At 42.7% G+C, this 8,758-nt stretch overlaps 1 long non-coding RNA gene across 5 annotated transcripts; it reads left to right on the top strand.

Annotated features, from left to right (window-relative positions):
* The first annotated feature begins 1,487 nt into the window (after positions 1 to 1,487).
* On the top strand, positions 1,488 to 7,059 carry LOC100821070. 5 transcript variants are annotated; one of them, XR_002962338.1, is made up of 7 exons: positions 1,488 to 1,638; positions 2,398 to 2,520; positions 2,654 to 2,791; positions 2,937 to 3,123; positions 3,225 to 3,471; positions 3,926 to 6,421; positions 6,515 to 7,059. It is a non-coding gene; the product is annotated as an uncharacterized LOC100821070 (long non-coding RNA). The 5 variants fall into 5 exon arrangements; XR_002962339.1 differs by lacking the exon at positions 3,225 to 3,471; XR_002962336.1 differs by having other exon boundaries at positions 3,225 to 6,421.
* The last annotated feature ends 1,699 nt before the right edge of the window (positions 7,060 to 8,758 follow it).

The raw sequence follows: 8,758 nt of genomic DNA, 5'->3' as shown, positions 1-8,758 counted from the left end.
CGCAAATAGAGAGTGCGCTGATGTTGGAGCGAATCTCTCGACTTCTTCCTTCTTTTTTCTCGTTTTATAGTCTCAAATAAACATGTTTACAACCCTTTAAATAAGCACACGCACACGCAACCGGTGGATTCTAATCTGAGCTACAGAGCTAGTGTGCCGTACTAATCCTCTTCTCTCCCTGGAATCGCTCGAGTGCATAAGTATAGGCCAAAGCAGTTGAGCTTCTTTTTATACGCGAGCCTATTCTGCCCGCTTTGGATCCTGAGCTCTTCGGTGTCTTCTCCCAACAGATCTTCTCGGACGATCTTCTGTTCGACCTCCTTTTTTGTCTTCCTTCTAGTCTGGGCAGGTTGACCCTTTGTACGGTGATGCTTTCCACCTTTGCCATATGCGACTTCGTTGCCGGTGGTCACCATGATGGAGATCCGCGTCAGGCTTTATTTGGTATTAGAGTTTTTTTTGGTTTTCTAGTGTATTATCCACTCCAGAATGAGAAATACTAGAAATTCAAATGGTTGTTTGGTAGAAAGATTTTGAAGAGATTATTTCTAGTTTTCTCTCACAAAACATTCTATTCTTTTACCAAATTTCTAAAAAAACACTAGTGTTTTGGATTTTTGAGAGTTTTGGATGCTCTCAAATACCAAAACACTAGTGACTAAATAATACGCTAACACCAAATAAGGCCTCAGGGGCCCGCTACGCGGTTTCGGGCCCTCAATCCGTGTAGAAAGCACTTAGGCCCAACTTGGATGACCGTATTGAAGTCCAATCCGGATGTAACTTGCGGTCCGGCAAAAAAAAAAACGCTCCCGACGAAACTGTCCGCTTGGATGGTCGTTTCGGCCGGGAAAGTTTCCGTCGTTTCGGCTGATCCGGCGATAAAACAAAACGCACATACCGACCTCTTTTTTTTTTATATTTCCGGGGGTTTGTTTGGTGCCCCAATAATTACGCTCGTGAATATTTTCAGCCGGAAGATTCTACTAGACATCCAAGCAGGGCCTTAGTCTTTTCGTCCGGTTACTCCGGTATCAACCGTCGTAACTTTGTCTAGATAAATATATTTACTTCGTTCTTAAATACTTGCCGTTGTTTTAGTGCAACGGTGGGAGTACAAACTGAGTACAGAAACATACCTATCTATACAAAGATACGACATTTAACACCGGACGGAGGGAATAGAAGCTTGTTTATTTTTTTGACAGCATAGAAGCGTTTGGTTTGGTTTGACGTCATGAAGACCATCTTTATCAGCAACGGTAAATGTTTAAGGTCTTATTTGTTATTCGGCCCGTACTACTCCGTGGTGCCTGAAGCCCTGAAGGCCCTGAACCCTACTGTTATAATCCGTGAGGCCACAGCCCGCTCAGTTCAGATAAGGCCCGCCCTGTGCAGATGGGCCGCTGCTAGTTTCCTTTTTTTTCAATATAACTCCACCTCCTTTTATTATAAATATGGGACATTCGCGGCCCACCTGGGCGCCGCCGCAGAATCAAGTTGCGGTCACGGTCGAGTCAGAGTGGAGTCCACCGCCTGCCACAAGGCTCCGCTCCATTTCCGCCGCCAGCCATGGCCGCCGCCGCTACCGCGCCGCCGCCATCTTCCAGTACCGGGCGCTGCTCCTCTCCTGCACAGGTACGTCTCCCCCTCTCCCTCAATCCCTGGCTTCCTCTTCTACCGCCGCAAATGTCCGACGGATGTTATTTGTGTGCGCCTGCTGCCGCGTGACCTAGCTTGCTCCGCCGTCTCGGACCCCACGGGCTAGAGAAGACGACCGGAGCAAATCCACGGGCTTCACTTCGGTTGCGGATCAATTCCCTGGTTTGACTGCTTCCGCTGTCTTGGGAACTTGGTAAGGATCGATGCTCCCTTGTTTTGGGGGTTCTGGGCCGGCCGCTAAACCTCGGTCATCGATCGATCCCGTGTTGAATTATGATTAACCCCCGTTTTTTTTTCAGAAAAGAAAATTCTAGATTTCGACTTTGGGCATGATTCACTCATGGAATGTTCTAGATTTGATTTGGATCTTCATTGCTATAGGGTACGATTGTTCAGTGATGAGATGATTGGGACTGGAGTGCTTTATGCTGTCCTATTTTTTTTTGTTTCTGTGAGAGTATAACTGAACGATGCACGTAGTGGTAGCTAATAACAAAAGGACTCGACGAGTGCTAGTGTGTTTCTGGAGTCATGAATTGTTTATCCATGCCATTTTTCCTTGCTAGCATCCAAGGGAACTTATATAGTTGATACTTGGCGACTGTACGTTCATTCATGCTCTTCTTTACTCTGTCCACGGCTCTTCGATCTTGAGCATTTTACTCTGGAAACCCATATGCGTTCATGCATGCCTTTGTCAGATTCCGTTGCATTTACAAGTGTTCGCGATTGCAGCGCGAGACTAGCTGAAGAACACGCTAAAGAAGGAGTTCAAGAAAACTCACAATCACATCAAGGCCTATCAGAGCCGTGGGCGGAAAATAGGAGAGGTGGTGCGCCAGCTTGACGATGAGCGCTGTGAGTGTAAAGTAACAGCTTCCAACCTGCCTCGTTTTTCTCTTCTCTGCAATTGAAATTCTTCTGTTCAGTGCTCAACCCCTTTCCACCTTGCTGACAAGTCACTATTGTTTCACTTGCAATTATTGTCAAGGGTAGCGTGGGCCATCGGCACGAGATCGTTGGCTGCAGCAGTAAGGTGAACAAGAAAAACTTGACTCCAGACAAACGGGTCTGTCTTCACCCGAAGACACTTACAATCATGCGTGCACTTCCGCACGAGGTGCACGAGGTATTACCGTGTTTGAGAATACTAGATATATGTCAACATCCTTTATTATGTTTGTTCTTCCATCTTCTCCGTTAGTTGCAATCAAGAATCAAATGGATATTATCCATTGCAATTGAGGGCGTGATTTACCATTTTTCTTCTCTAGGTGAATCTTTACTGTGCAACATGCTTCGTGAGGATCCAGGGAATGTCTGCTTCGTGAGGATCCAGGGAATGTCAGCTACTCTGCTGCCGGAGGGCTTTCAAATCAGATCAGGGACCTTAAGGAGTTCATAGAGTTTGCACTCATGAACCCTGATTTGTTCTCCCGAGTTGGGTTTAAGCCACCTAAGGTAAAATTCATCTGAGGCCACTTGCATTTCTTTGTTCCAATGTGCACAAGCTATTAAAATAGTCAGCATTAAGAATCAGTCACTTGGCTTATTTTCGGGAGTGCTCCTTTATGGCCCACCTGGGACTGGGAAGACGCTGCTTGCAAAGGCGACAAGTAACAAAGACGCCAAGTTCATGAAGATATGTCATATTAGACTGCCCCCCTCCCCCGCCCCATTATTTATATCTATGTTCTTACTAATTTACATTGGGTGCAAAAGGTTGTCTCAAATGCTATTGTCACTCCGTACGTTGGTGAAAGTTCTCGGATGATAAGGGAAATGTTTGCCTATGCACGTGATAATCAGGTAAGCCTCTCATTTTTTGACCAATCACCGAGCACGGTGTGGGAGAGAGGATGCCAACATGAATTTCATTACTTCAAAGAGAACCAAAGAGTTCACAAGCTGCACATCAGTGTGAGAGAGGTTGTCAATCGCACCATGGCCTGCAACATGATTAATTAAAGGGGCAAAAATCAATATACAAAACCTAGCTTCATGTCTGTTATAAAAACTCCAGAGTATATATAACAAAAACTAGCTTTCGGGTTGATTAGTTCTAGTTTCTTCTTATCAACTACGAACACATATAGCTTGTATGACCCTAATTTGGTAGGTACTAGGTTAGGGTGGAGCGTATCATTACAACAGAAATGTACTATAAATAAAGAGTGCATGCCTTACATTTTAATGGAGCAATCCCTGTTTAATTATTACATATACCTCAACTTTTTTGCTATGTTTTATTTTCTCTGTCCAGCCATGCATCATCTTCATGGATGAAATTGATGCAATAGGAGGAACAAGACTTAATGAAGGTTGAAGTACTGCTTTGTGAGGTCCAGAGGACGCTCATGGAACTGCTAAACCATTTAGATGGGTTTGATAAACTTGGGAAGGTATGTTTATTTTGCTGGATTTGATGACTTAATGTGCAAAATGAGTTTTTTTGACGTCACATTCAACTCTGTATGCATGCACCACATTTATATTTGGTAATTTCCACTGATTATATTGGTTTCCAAATACCTGTTTGATAGTTTTACATGCTTAAAAGCTGCACCGTTGTTTCTGAGGTTTGTTATTTCCTTATCTCAAGATGAGTTGAGCTTCTCACGAAATTAATTGCAGTAGTTTATACAAGCCATGTGACATACTGAAATTACTTTCCTGAGAAGTTCAACTCTCTTGATATTAGGAAATAACAAACCTCAAACACAACGGTGCAGCTTTGAAGCATGTAAAACTACTAAACATGTATCCGTAAACCAATATAATAAGTGAAAACTTCCAAAAATGAATGTGGTGCGCGCATGTATGCGCGGTTGAATGTGGCATCAATAAAACTCATATTGCACACGCAGTCATCAAATCTAGCAAAAGAAATATACCTTCCCAAGTTCATGAAGCACATCTAACTAGTTTAGCAGTTCCATGAACGTTCTCTAGAGACCTCACGATTAGCAGTACTTGAACCTTCACGAAGTCTTCTTCCTCCTATTGCGTCAATTTCATCCATGAAGATGATGTGCATGGCTGGACAGAGAAAATAAAACAACAGCAAGAAATGTTGAGCTATAGGTAATAATTAAAAAGAGATCACTCCATTAAATAATGTTAGGCATTCTTTATTTATAGTACATTTCTTTTGTAATGATACACTCCACCCTAATCTAGTACCTACCAAATTAGAGTCATAACTGCTACTCCCTCCGTCCAACAAAAGATGTCTCAAGTTTGTCAAAATTTGGATATATCTAGACATGACTTAATGTATAGATACATTCAAATTTGGTCAAAGTTGAGACATCCTTTGTTAGATGGAGGGAGTATTTGTGTTCGTAGTTGATAAGAATAAACTAAAACTAATCAGCCTAAAAGCTAGGCTTTGTTGTGCTCTGGAGTTTTTCTAACAGACATGTAGCTACCTTTTGTATTTTTGTTTTTGCTTGTTTAATTAATCAAGCCTGCTGCTATCAGTGTGAAGGTGGGCACTTTCTTTTCAGGATTTAGTGTGTGTGTGTGCTTGTTCTTAAGGGAACGTGCAAATCACCCAATCATATCAGGATTGTTACCCGCCACTGGTGCGACTAACAACCTATATCGCACTGATGTGTAGCTCGTGAACTCTTTGGTTCTCTTTGAAATAATGAAATTCACGTCAGGATACTCCGCCCAACCACCCACATGCACACATCGTGCCTGATGATTGGTCAAAAAATGGGTGGTTTACCTGATTATCACGTGCATAGGCAAACATTTCTCTTTTCATCCAAGAAGTTTCACCAACGTACGCAGTGATAATATCACTTGAGACAACCTATTCAGACAATGTAAATTAGTAAGAACATAGTTATAAATACAGGGGCGGAGGAGGCCGGGGGACATTCTAATATGACATACCTTCCTGAACTTGATGGCTATGTTATTTGTAATAGCCCTTGCACGCAGCGTCTTCGCAGTCCTAGGTGGGTCATAAAGGAGCACTCCCTAAAATAAGCCAAGTGGATGTTCTTAATGCTGACTATTTTAATAGCTCATGCACATTGAAACAAAGAAATGCAAGTGGCCGGCCTTGATGAATTTTACATTAGGTGGCTTAATCCCAACTCGGGGGAACAAATCAGGGTTCATGATTGGAAACTCTATGCACGCCTTAAGCTCCCTGATATGATCTGATAGCCCTCCGACAGCATAGTAGCTGACATTCCTGGTCTTCACGAAGCATGTTGTACAGTAAATGATTCACCTAGAGAAACATAATGGTAAATGATGTCCTCAATTGCAATGGATAACATCCATTCGATTCTTGATTGCAACTAACGCAGAAAAGGAAGGAAAAAACATAATTAATAAAGGACGCTGGCATACATTCAGTGTTCTCAAACACAGTAATACCTCGCCTGAAGTGCAGGGATGATTGTAAGTGTCTTCGGGTGAAGACAGACCCACGTGTCTGGAGTCAAGTTTTTCCTGTTCACCTTACTGTTGCAGCCGACGATCTCTTGCCGAGGAGCAACGCTACCCTTGACAATAACTGCAAGTGAAACAATAGTGACTTGTCAGCAAGGGGAAAGGGGTTGAACAGAAGAATTTCAATGGCAGAGAAGAGAAAAACGAGGCAGGTTGGAAGCTGTGATTTTACACTCAGCGCTCATCGTCAAGTTGGCGCCCCACCTCTCCTATTTTCCGCACCACCTCACTCACAATAATCTGTGCTGAGCGTGGCTACGCCAGGAATGAAGATTTGATGAAGGTGCGATATTTTGCCATCCTTTTCAGTTTTCCCTTGAATATAAAATTGAAATTCATCAGAGTATCTCATTTTCTGCTAAGTCTGTTTTTCCAGACAGTTAGGAAACTTAGCGACACAAAGAAGCTGGAGTCTAGCGCCCAATACAATGCTAACTTTGGTAAAGACTAGAGATGACAAGGCTGATTAACCAGCTTATATATCTTCTTTGATGCGAATTATGTCAATTTGTGCATTTGAACAAGAAAATCATGATGAAATGCTAGCGCCAATTCTCGTCAATGAGAGATTTGCGCCCTGGCCGGCCTCATTTTTGGGAACCATCGAATACTTGTGCACCCAACCCAACTAGTTATTGGTCTGGGGATAAAACTGATTAATTCGTACAAACCCTAGTTTTTGCCTGGACTCTCTTACTATCAGAAGGCATCCTGATCAGTAGATAAAATGGAAGGTGTTAGACTGAAATGATCTGTCTCCTGTTATGCTTGCTCTGCATTTCCTATGTTATCTTTTGTGTGCTACATTTCCTTGAGCATGTGTAACTCATTGCAGATCATGAAATACATGATCTCCAGAAACCATAGCTGTACATGCTACCAATGGACGAACATTTCCAATATATATATTTTTTACAAACATGTATACATGTAAAACAACAAGTTACATTTTGAAGATCATGTCGTGATATATGTTTTTACCGTCACCGGCATACACCACTTGATCCCCGATTAACTGCTACGTGTCTTCAGATTTGTTGTACAGAGATCACTAGTACAGAAAGGCTTATCAGTAACGGTCGAAAAACAACATCAGTAACGGTCGGGGCCGCCGTTACTAACTTCGTGTTACTGATGATACTCATCATCAGAAACGGTCGCCGCGACCGTTACTGATGTACCATCGTCAGTAACGGTCGCAGCGACCGTTGCAGTGGTGGTCGCTCCTATCTGACCGTTACTGATGTTTCCACAACAGTGTCGGTCGAGCGACCGACACTGATGCATTTTCGGTATTTTAAAAAACAATTAAAATCACAGAAAATACACAGGAAATACACAGAATAATATATACTGCTCAGAAAAATGTATCTCATCACAGAAAAATACATATAAAGCCGCATCACATCACATCACATCATTTAAAGCATACAAATGTATATAAGCCGCATCATTTAAAGCATATAAAGAATACAAATGTATCTCACTTCACGACATTGATTACAAAGTGTCAAAATTCCATAAAAGCATAATTACAAGGTGTCAAAATTTCATGGAAGCGTATAAAGAATACAAATGTATCTCATTTCAAACTTGAATCTATTGTCGTGGGTGAACCCTACACATGACTTGTTCCACGCGTTCGAAGAAGTCCACACTAGGCTTGATGACCTCATTGTTTATGAGATGGGCGAACTCCCTTTGAATGTTATAGACGACCCATTTAAGTCGGTGTCCCATTGTCATTCGGAGCCGCCAGTACTCTTCCATCGCCACGACTGACCCCTTCCACTCAGGCTTGAACATGCTGGCATTCTCCATAAGGATGTGACAGCAGTAGTAGCCACAGAATATACTGCCGGGCGGCTGTTGCTGGCAAGGGAACCTGTGGTTGTGGTGAGGCTCGTCTTTGTAGCCTTTACCAGCTAGTTTTCCCTTGGTCACCACTTTCCAGGAAGTGTTAATGAGTGATTTGATGGGTTTTCAGAACCTACGTCGAACACCCTTCTTCGGAAGTAGTGAATCGAAGTAGTACACCGCGGACCAAGGCAAACAAATGAGTATTGTCACCCAATGGTCTCTGTTTTCAAAAAAACAAACTTTAGTATCTAAGGGTGTTTAAGAAAGACTGAATTTGAAAAAACAAACGGTTCCATATATAAAATTGAACTAACTCCAAATTAAGGAAGAAGAGGATGAAGTCGTCGTCCGCGTATTTCTTGAGACATGCCACCAAGTATTTAGATGCCATGGTTCTTGAGGCATCATTTTCTGGCTCAAGACCGATGTCACCGTAGTTGAACATCGCAGGGTCTAGAATGGCTACTTTTTTGACCTCCAATCACCGCAGTTCTCTTATTTGGTAGGCAGACCACAGCTTTAAGAGGTTTATATCAAGCTTTTGGCGGTTGAAGAGGTGGAACAGTTCGTTGAACTCCACACCAAAGGTGATAGGACGTTCCTGAATCTTCCCGGTTTCTTGGTCAAAGAAGCCAGTCTTTTAGGATTCTAACATTGATCTGTTGGGCATGCTGTTGAGAACCAGCTGATGCTTGCATGTAGAACTGATGAAGCTCTTGCATCTCTCTGGACACGGCACGCAGGGAATCTTCGGTGACCA

The sequence above is a fragment of the Brachypodium distachyon genome, chromosome 1 (genome assembly GCF_000005505.3).
Source record: "Brachypodium distachyon strain Bd21 chromosome 1, Brachypodium_distachyon_v3.0, whole genome shotgun sequence".
NCBI classification, from domain to species: domain Eukaryota; kingdom Viridiplantae; phylum Streptophyta; class Magnoliopsida; order Poales; family Poaceae; genus Brachypodium; species Brachypodium distachyon.
The sequence above is the reverse complement of the archived record's forward strand: the minus strand, read 5'-3'. Positions and strand labels throughout refer to the sequence as shown.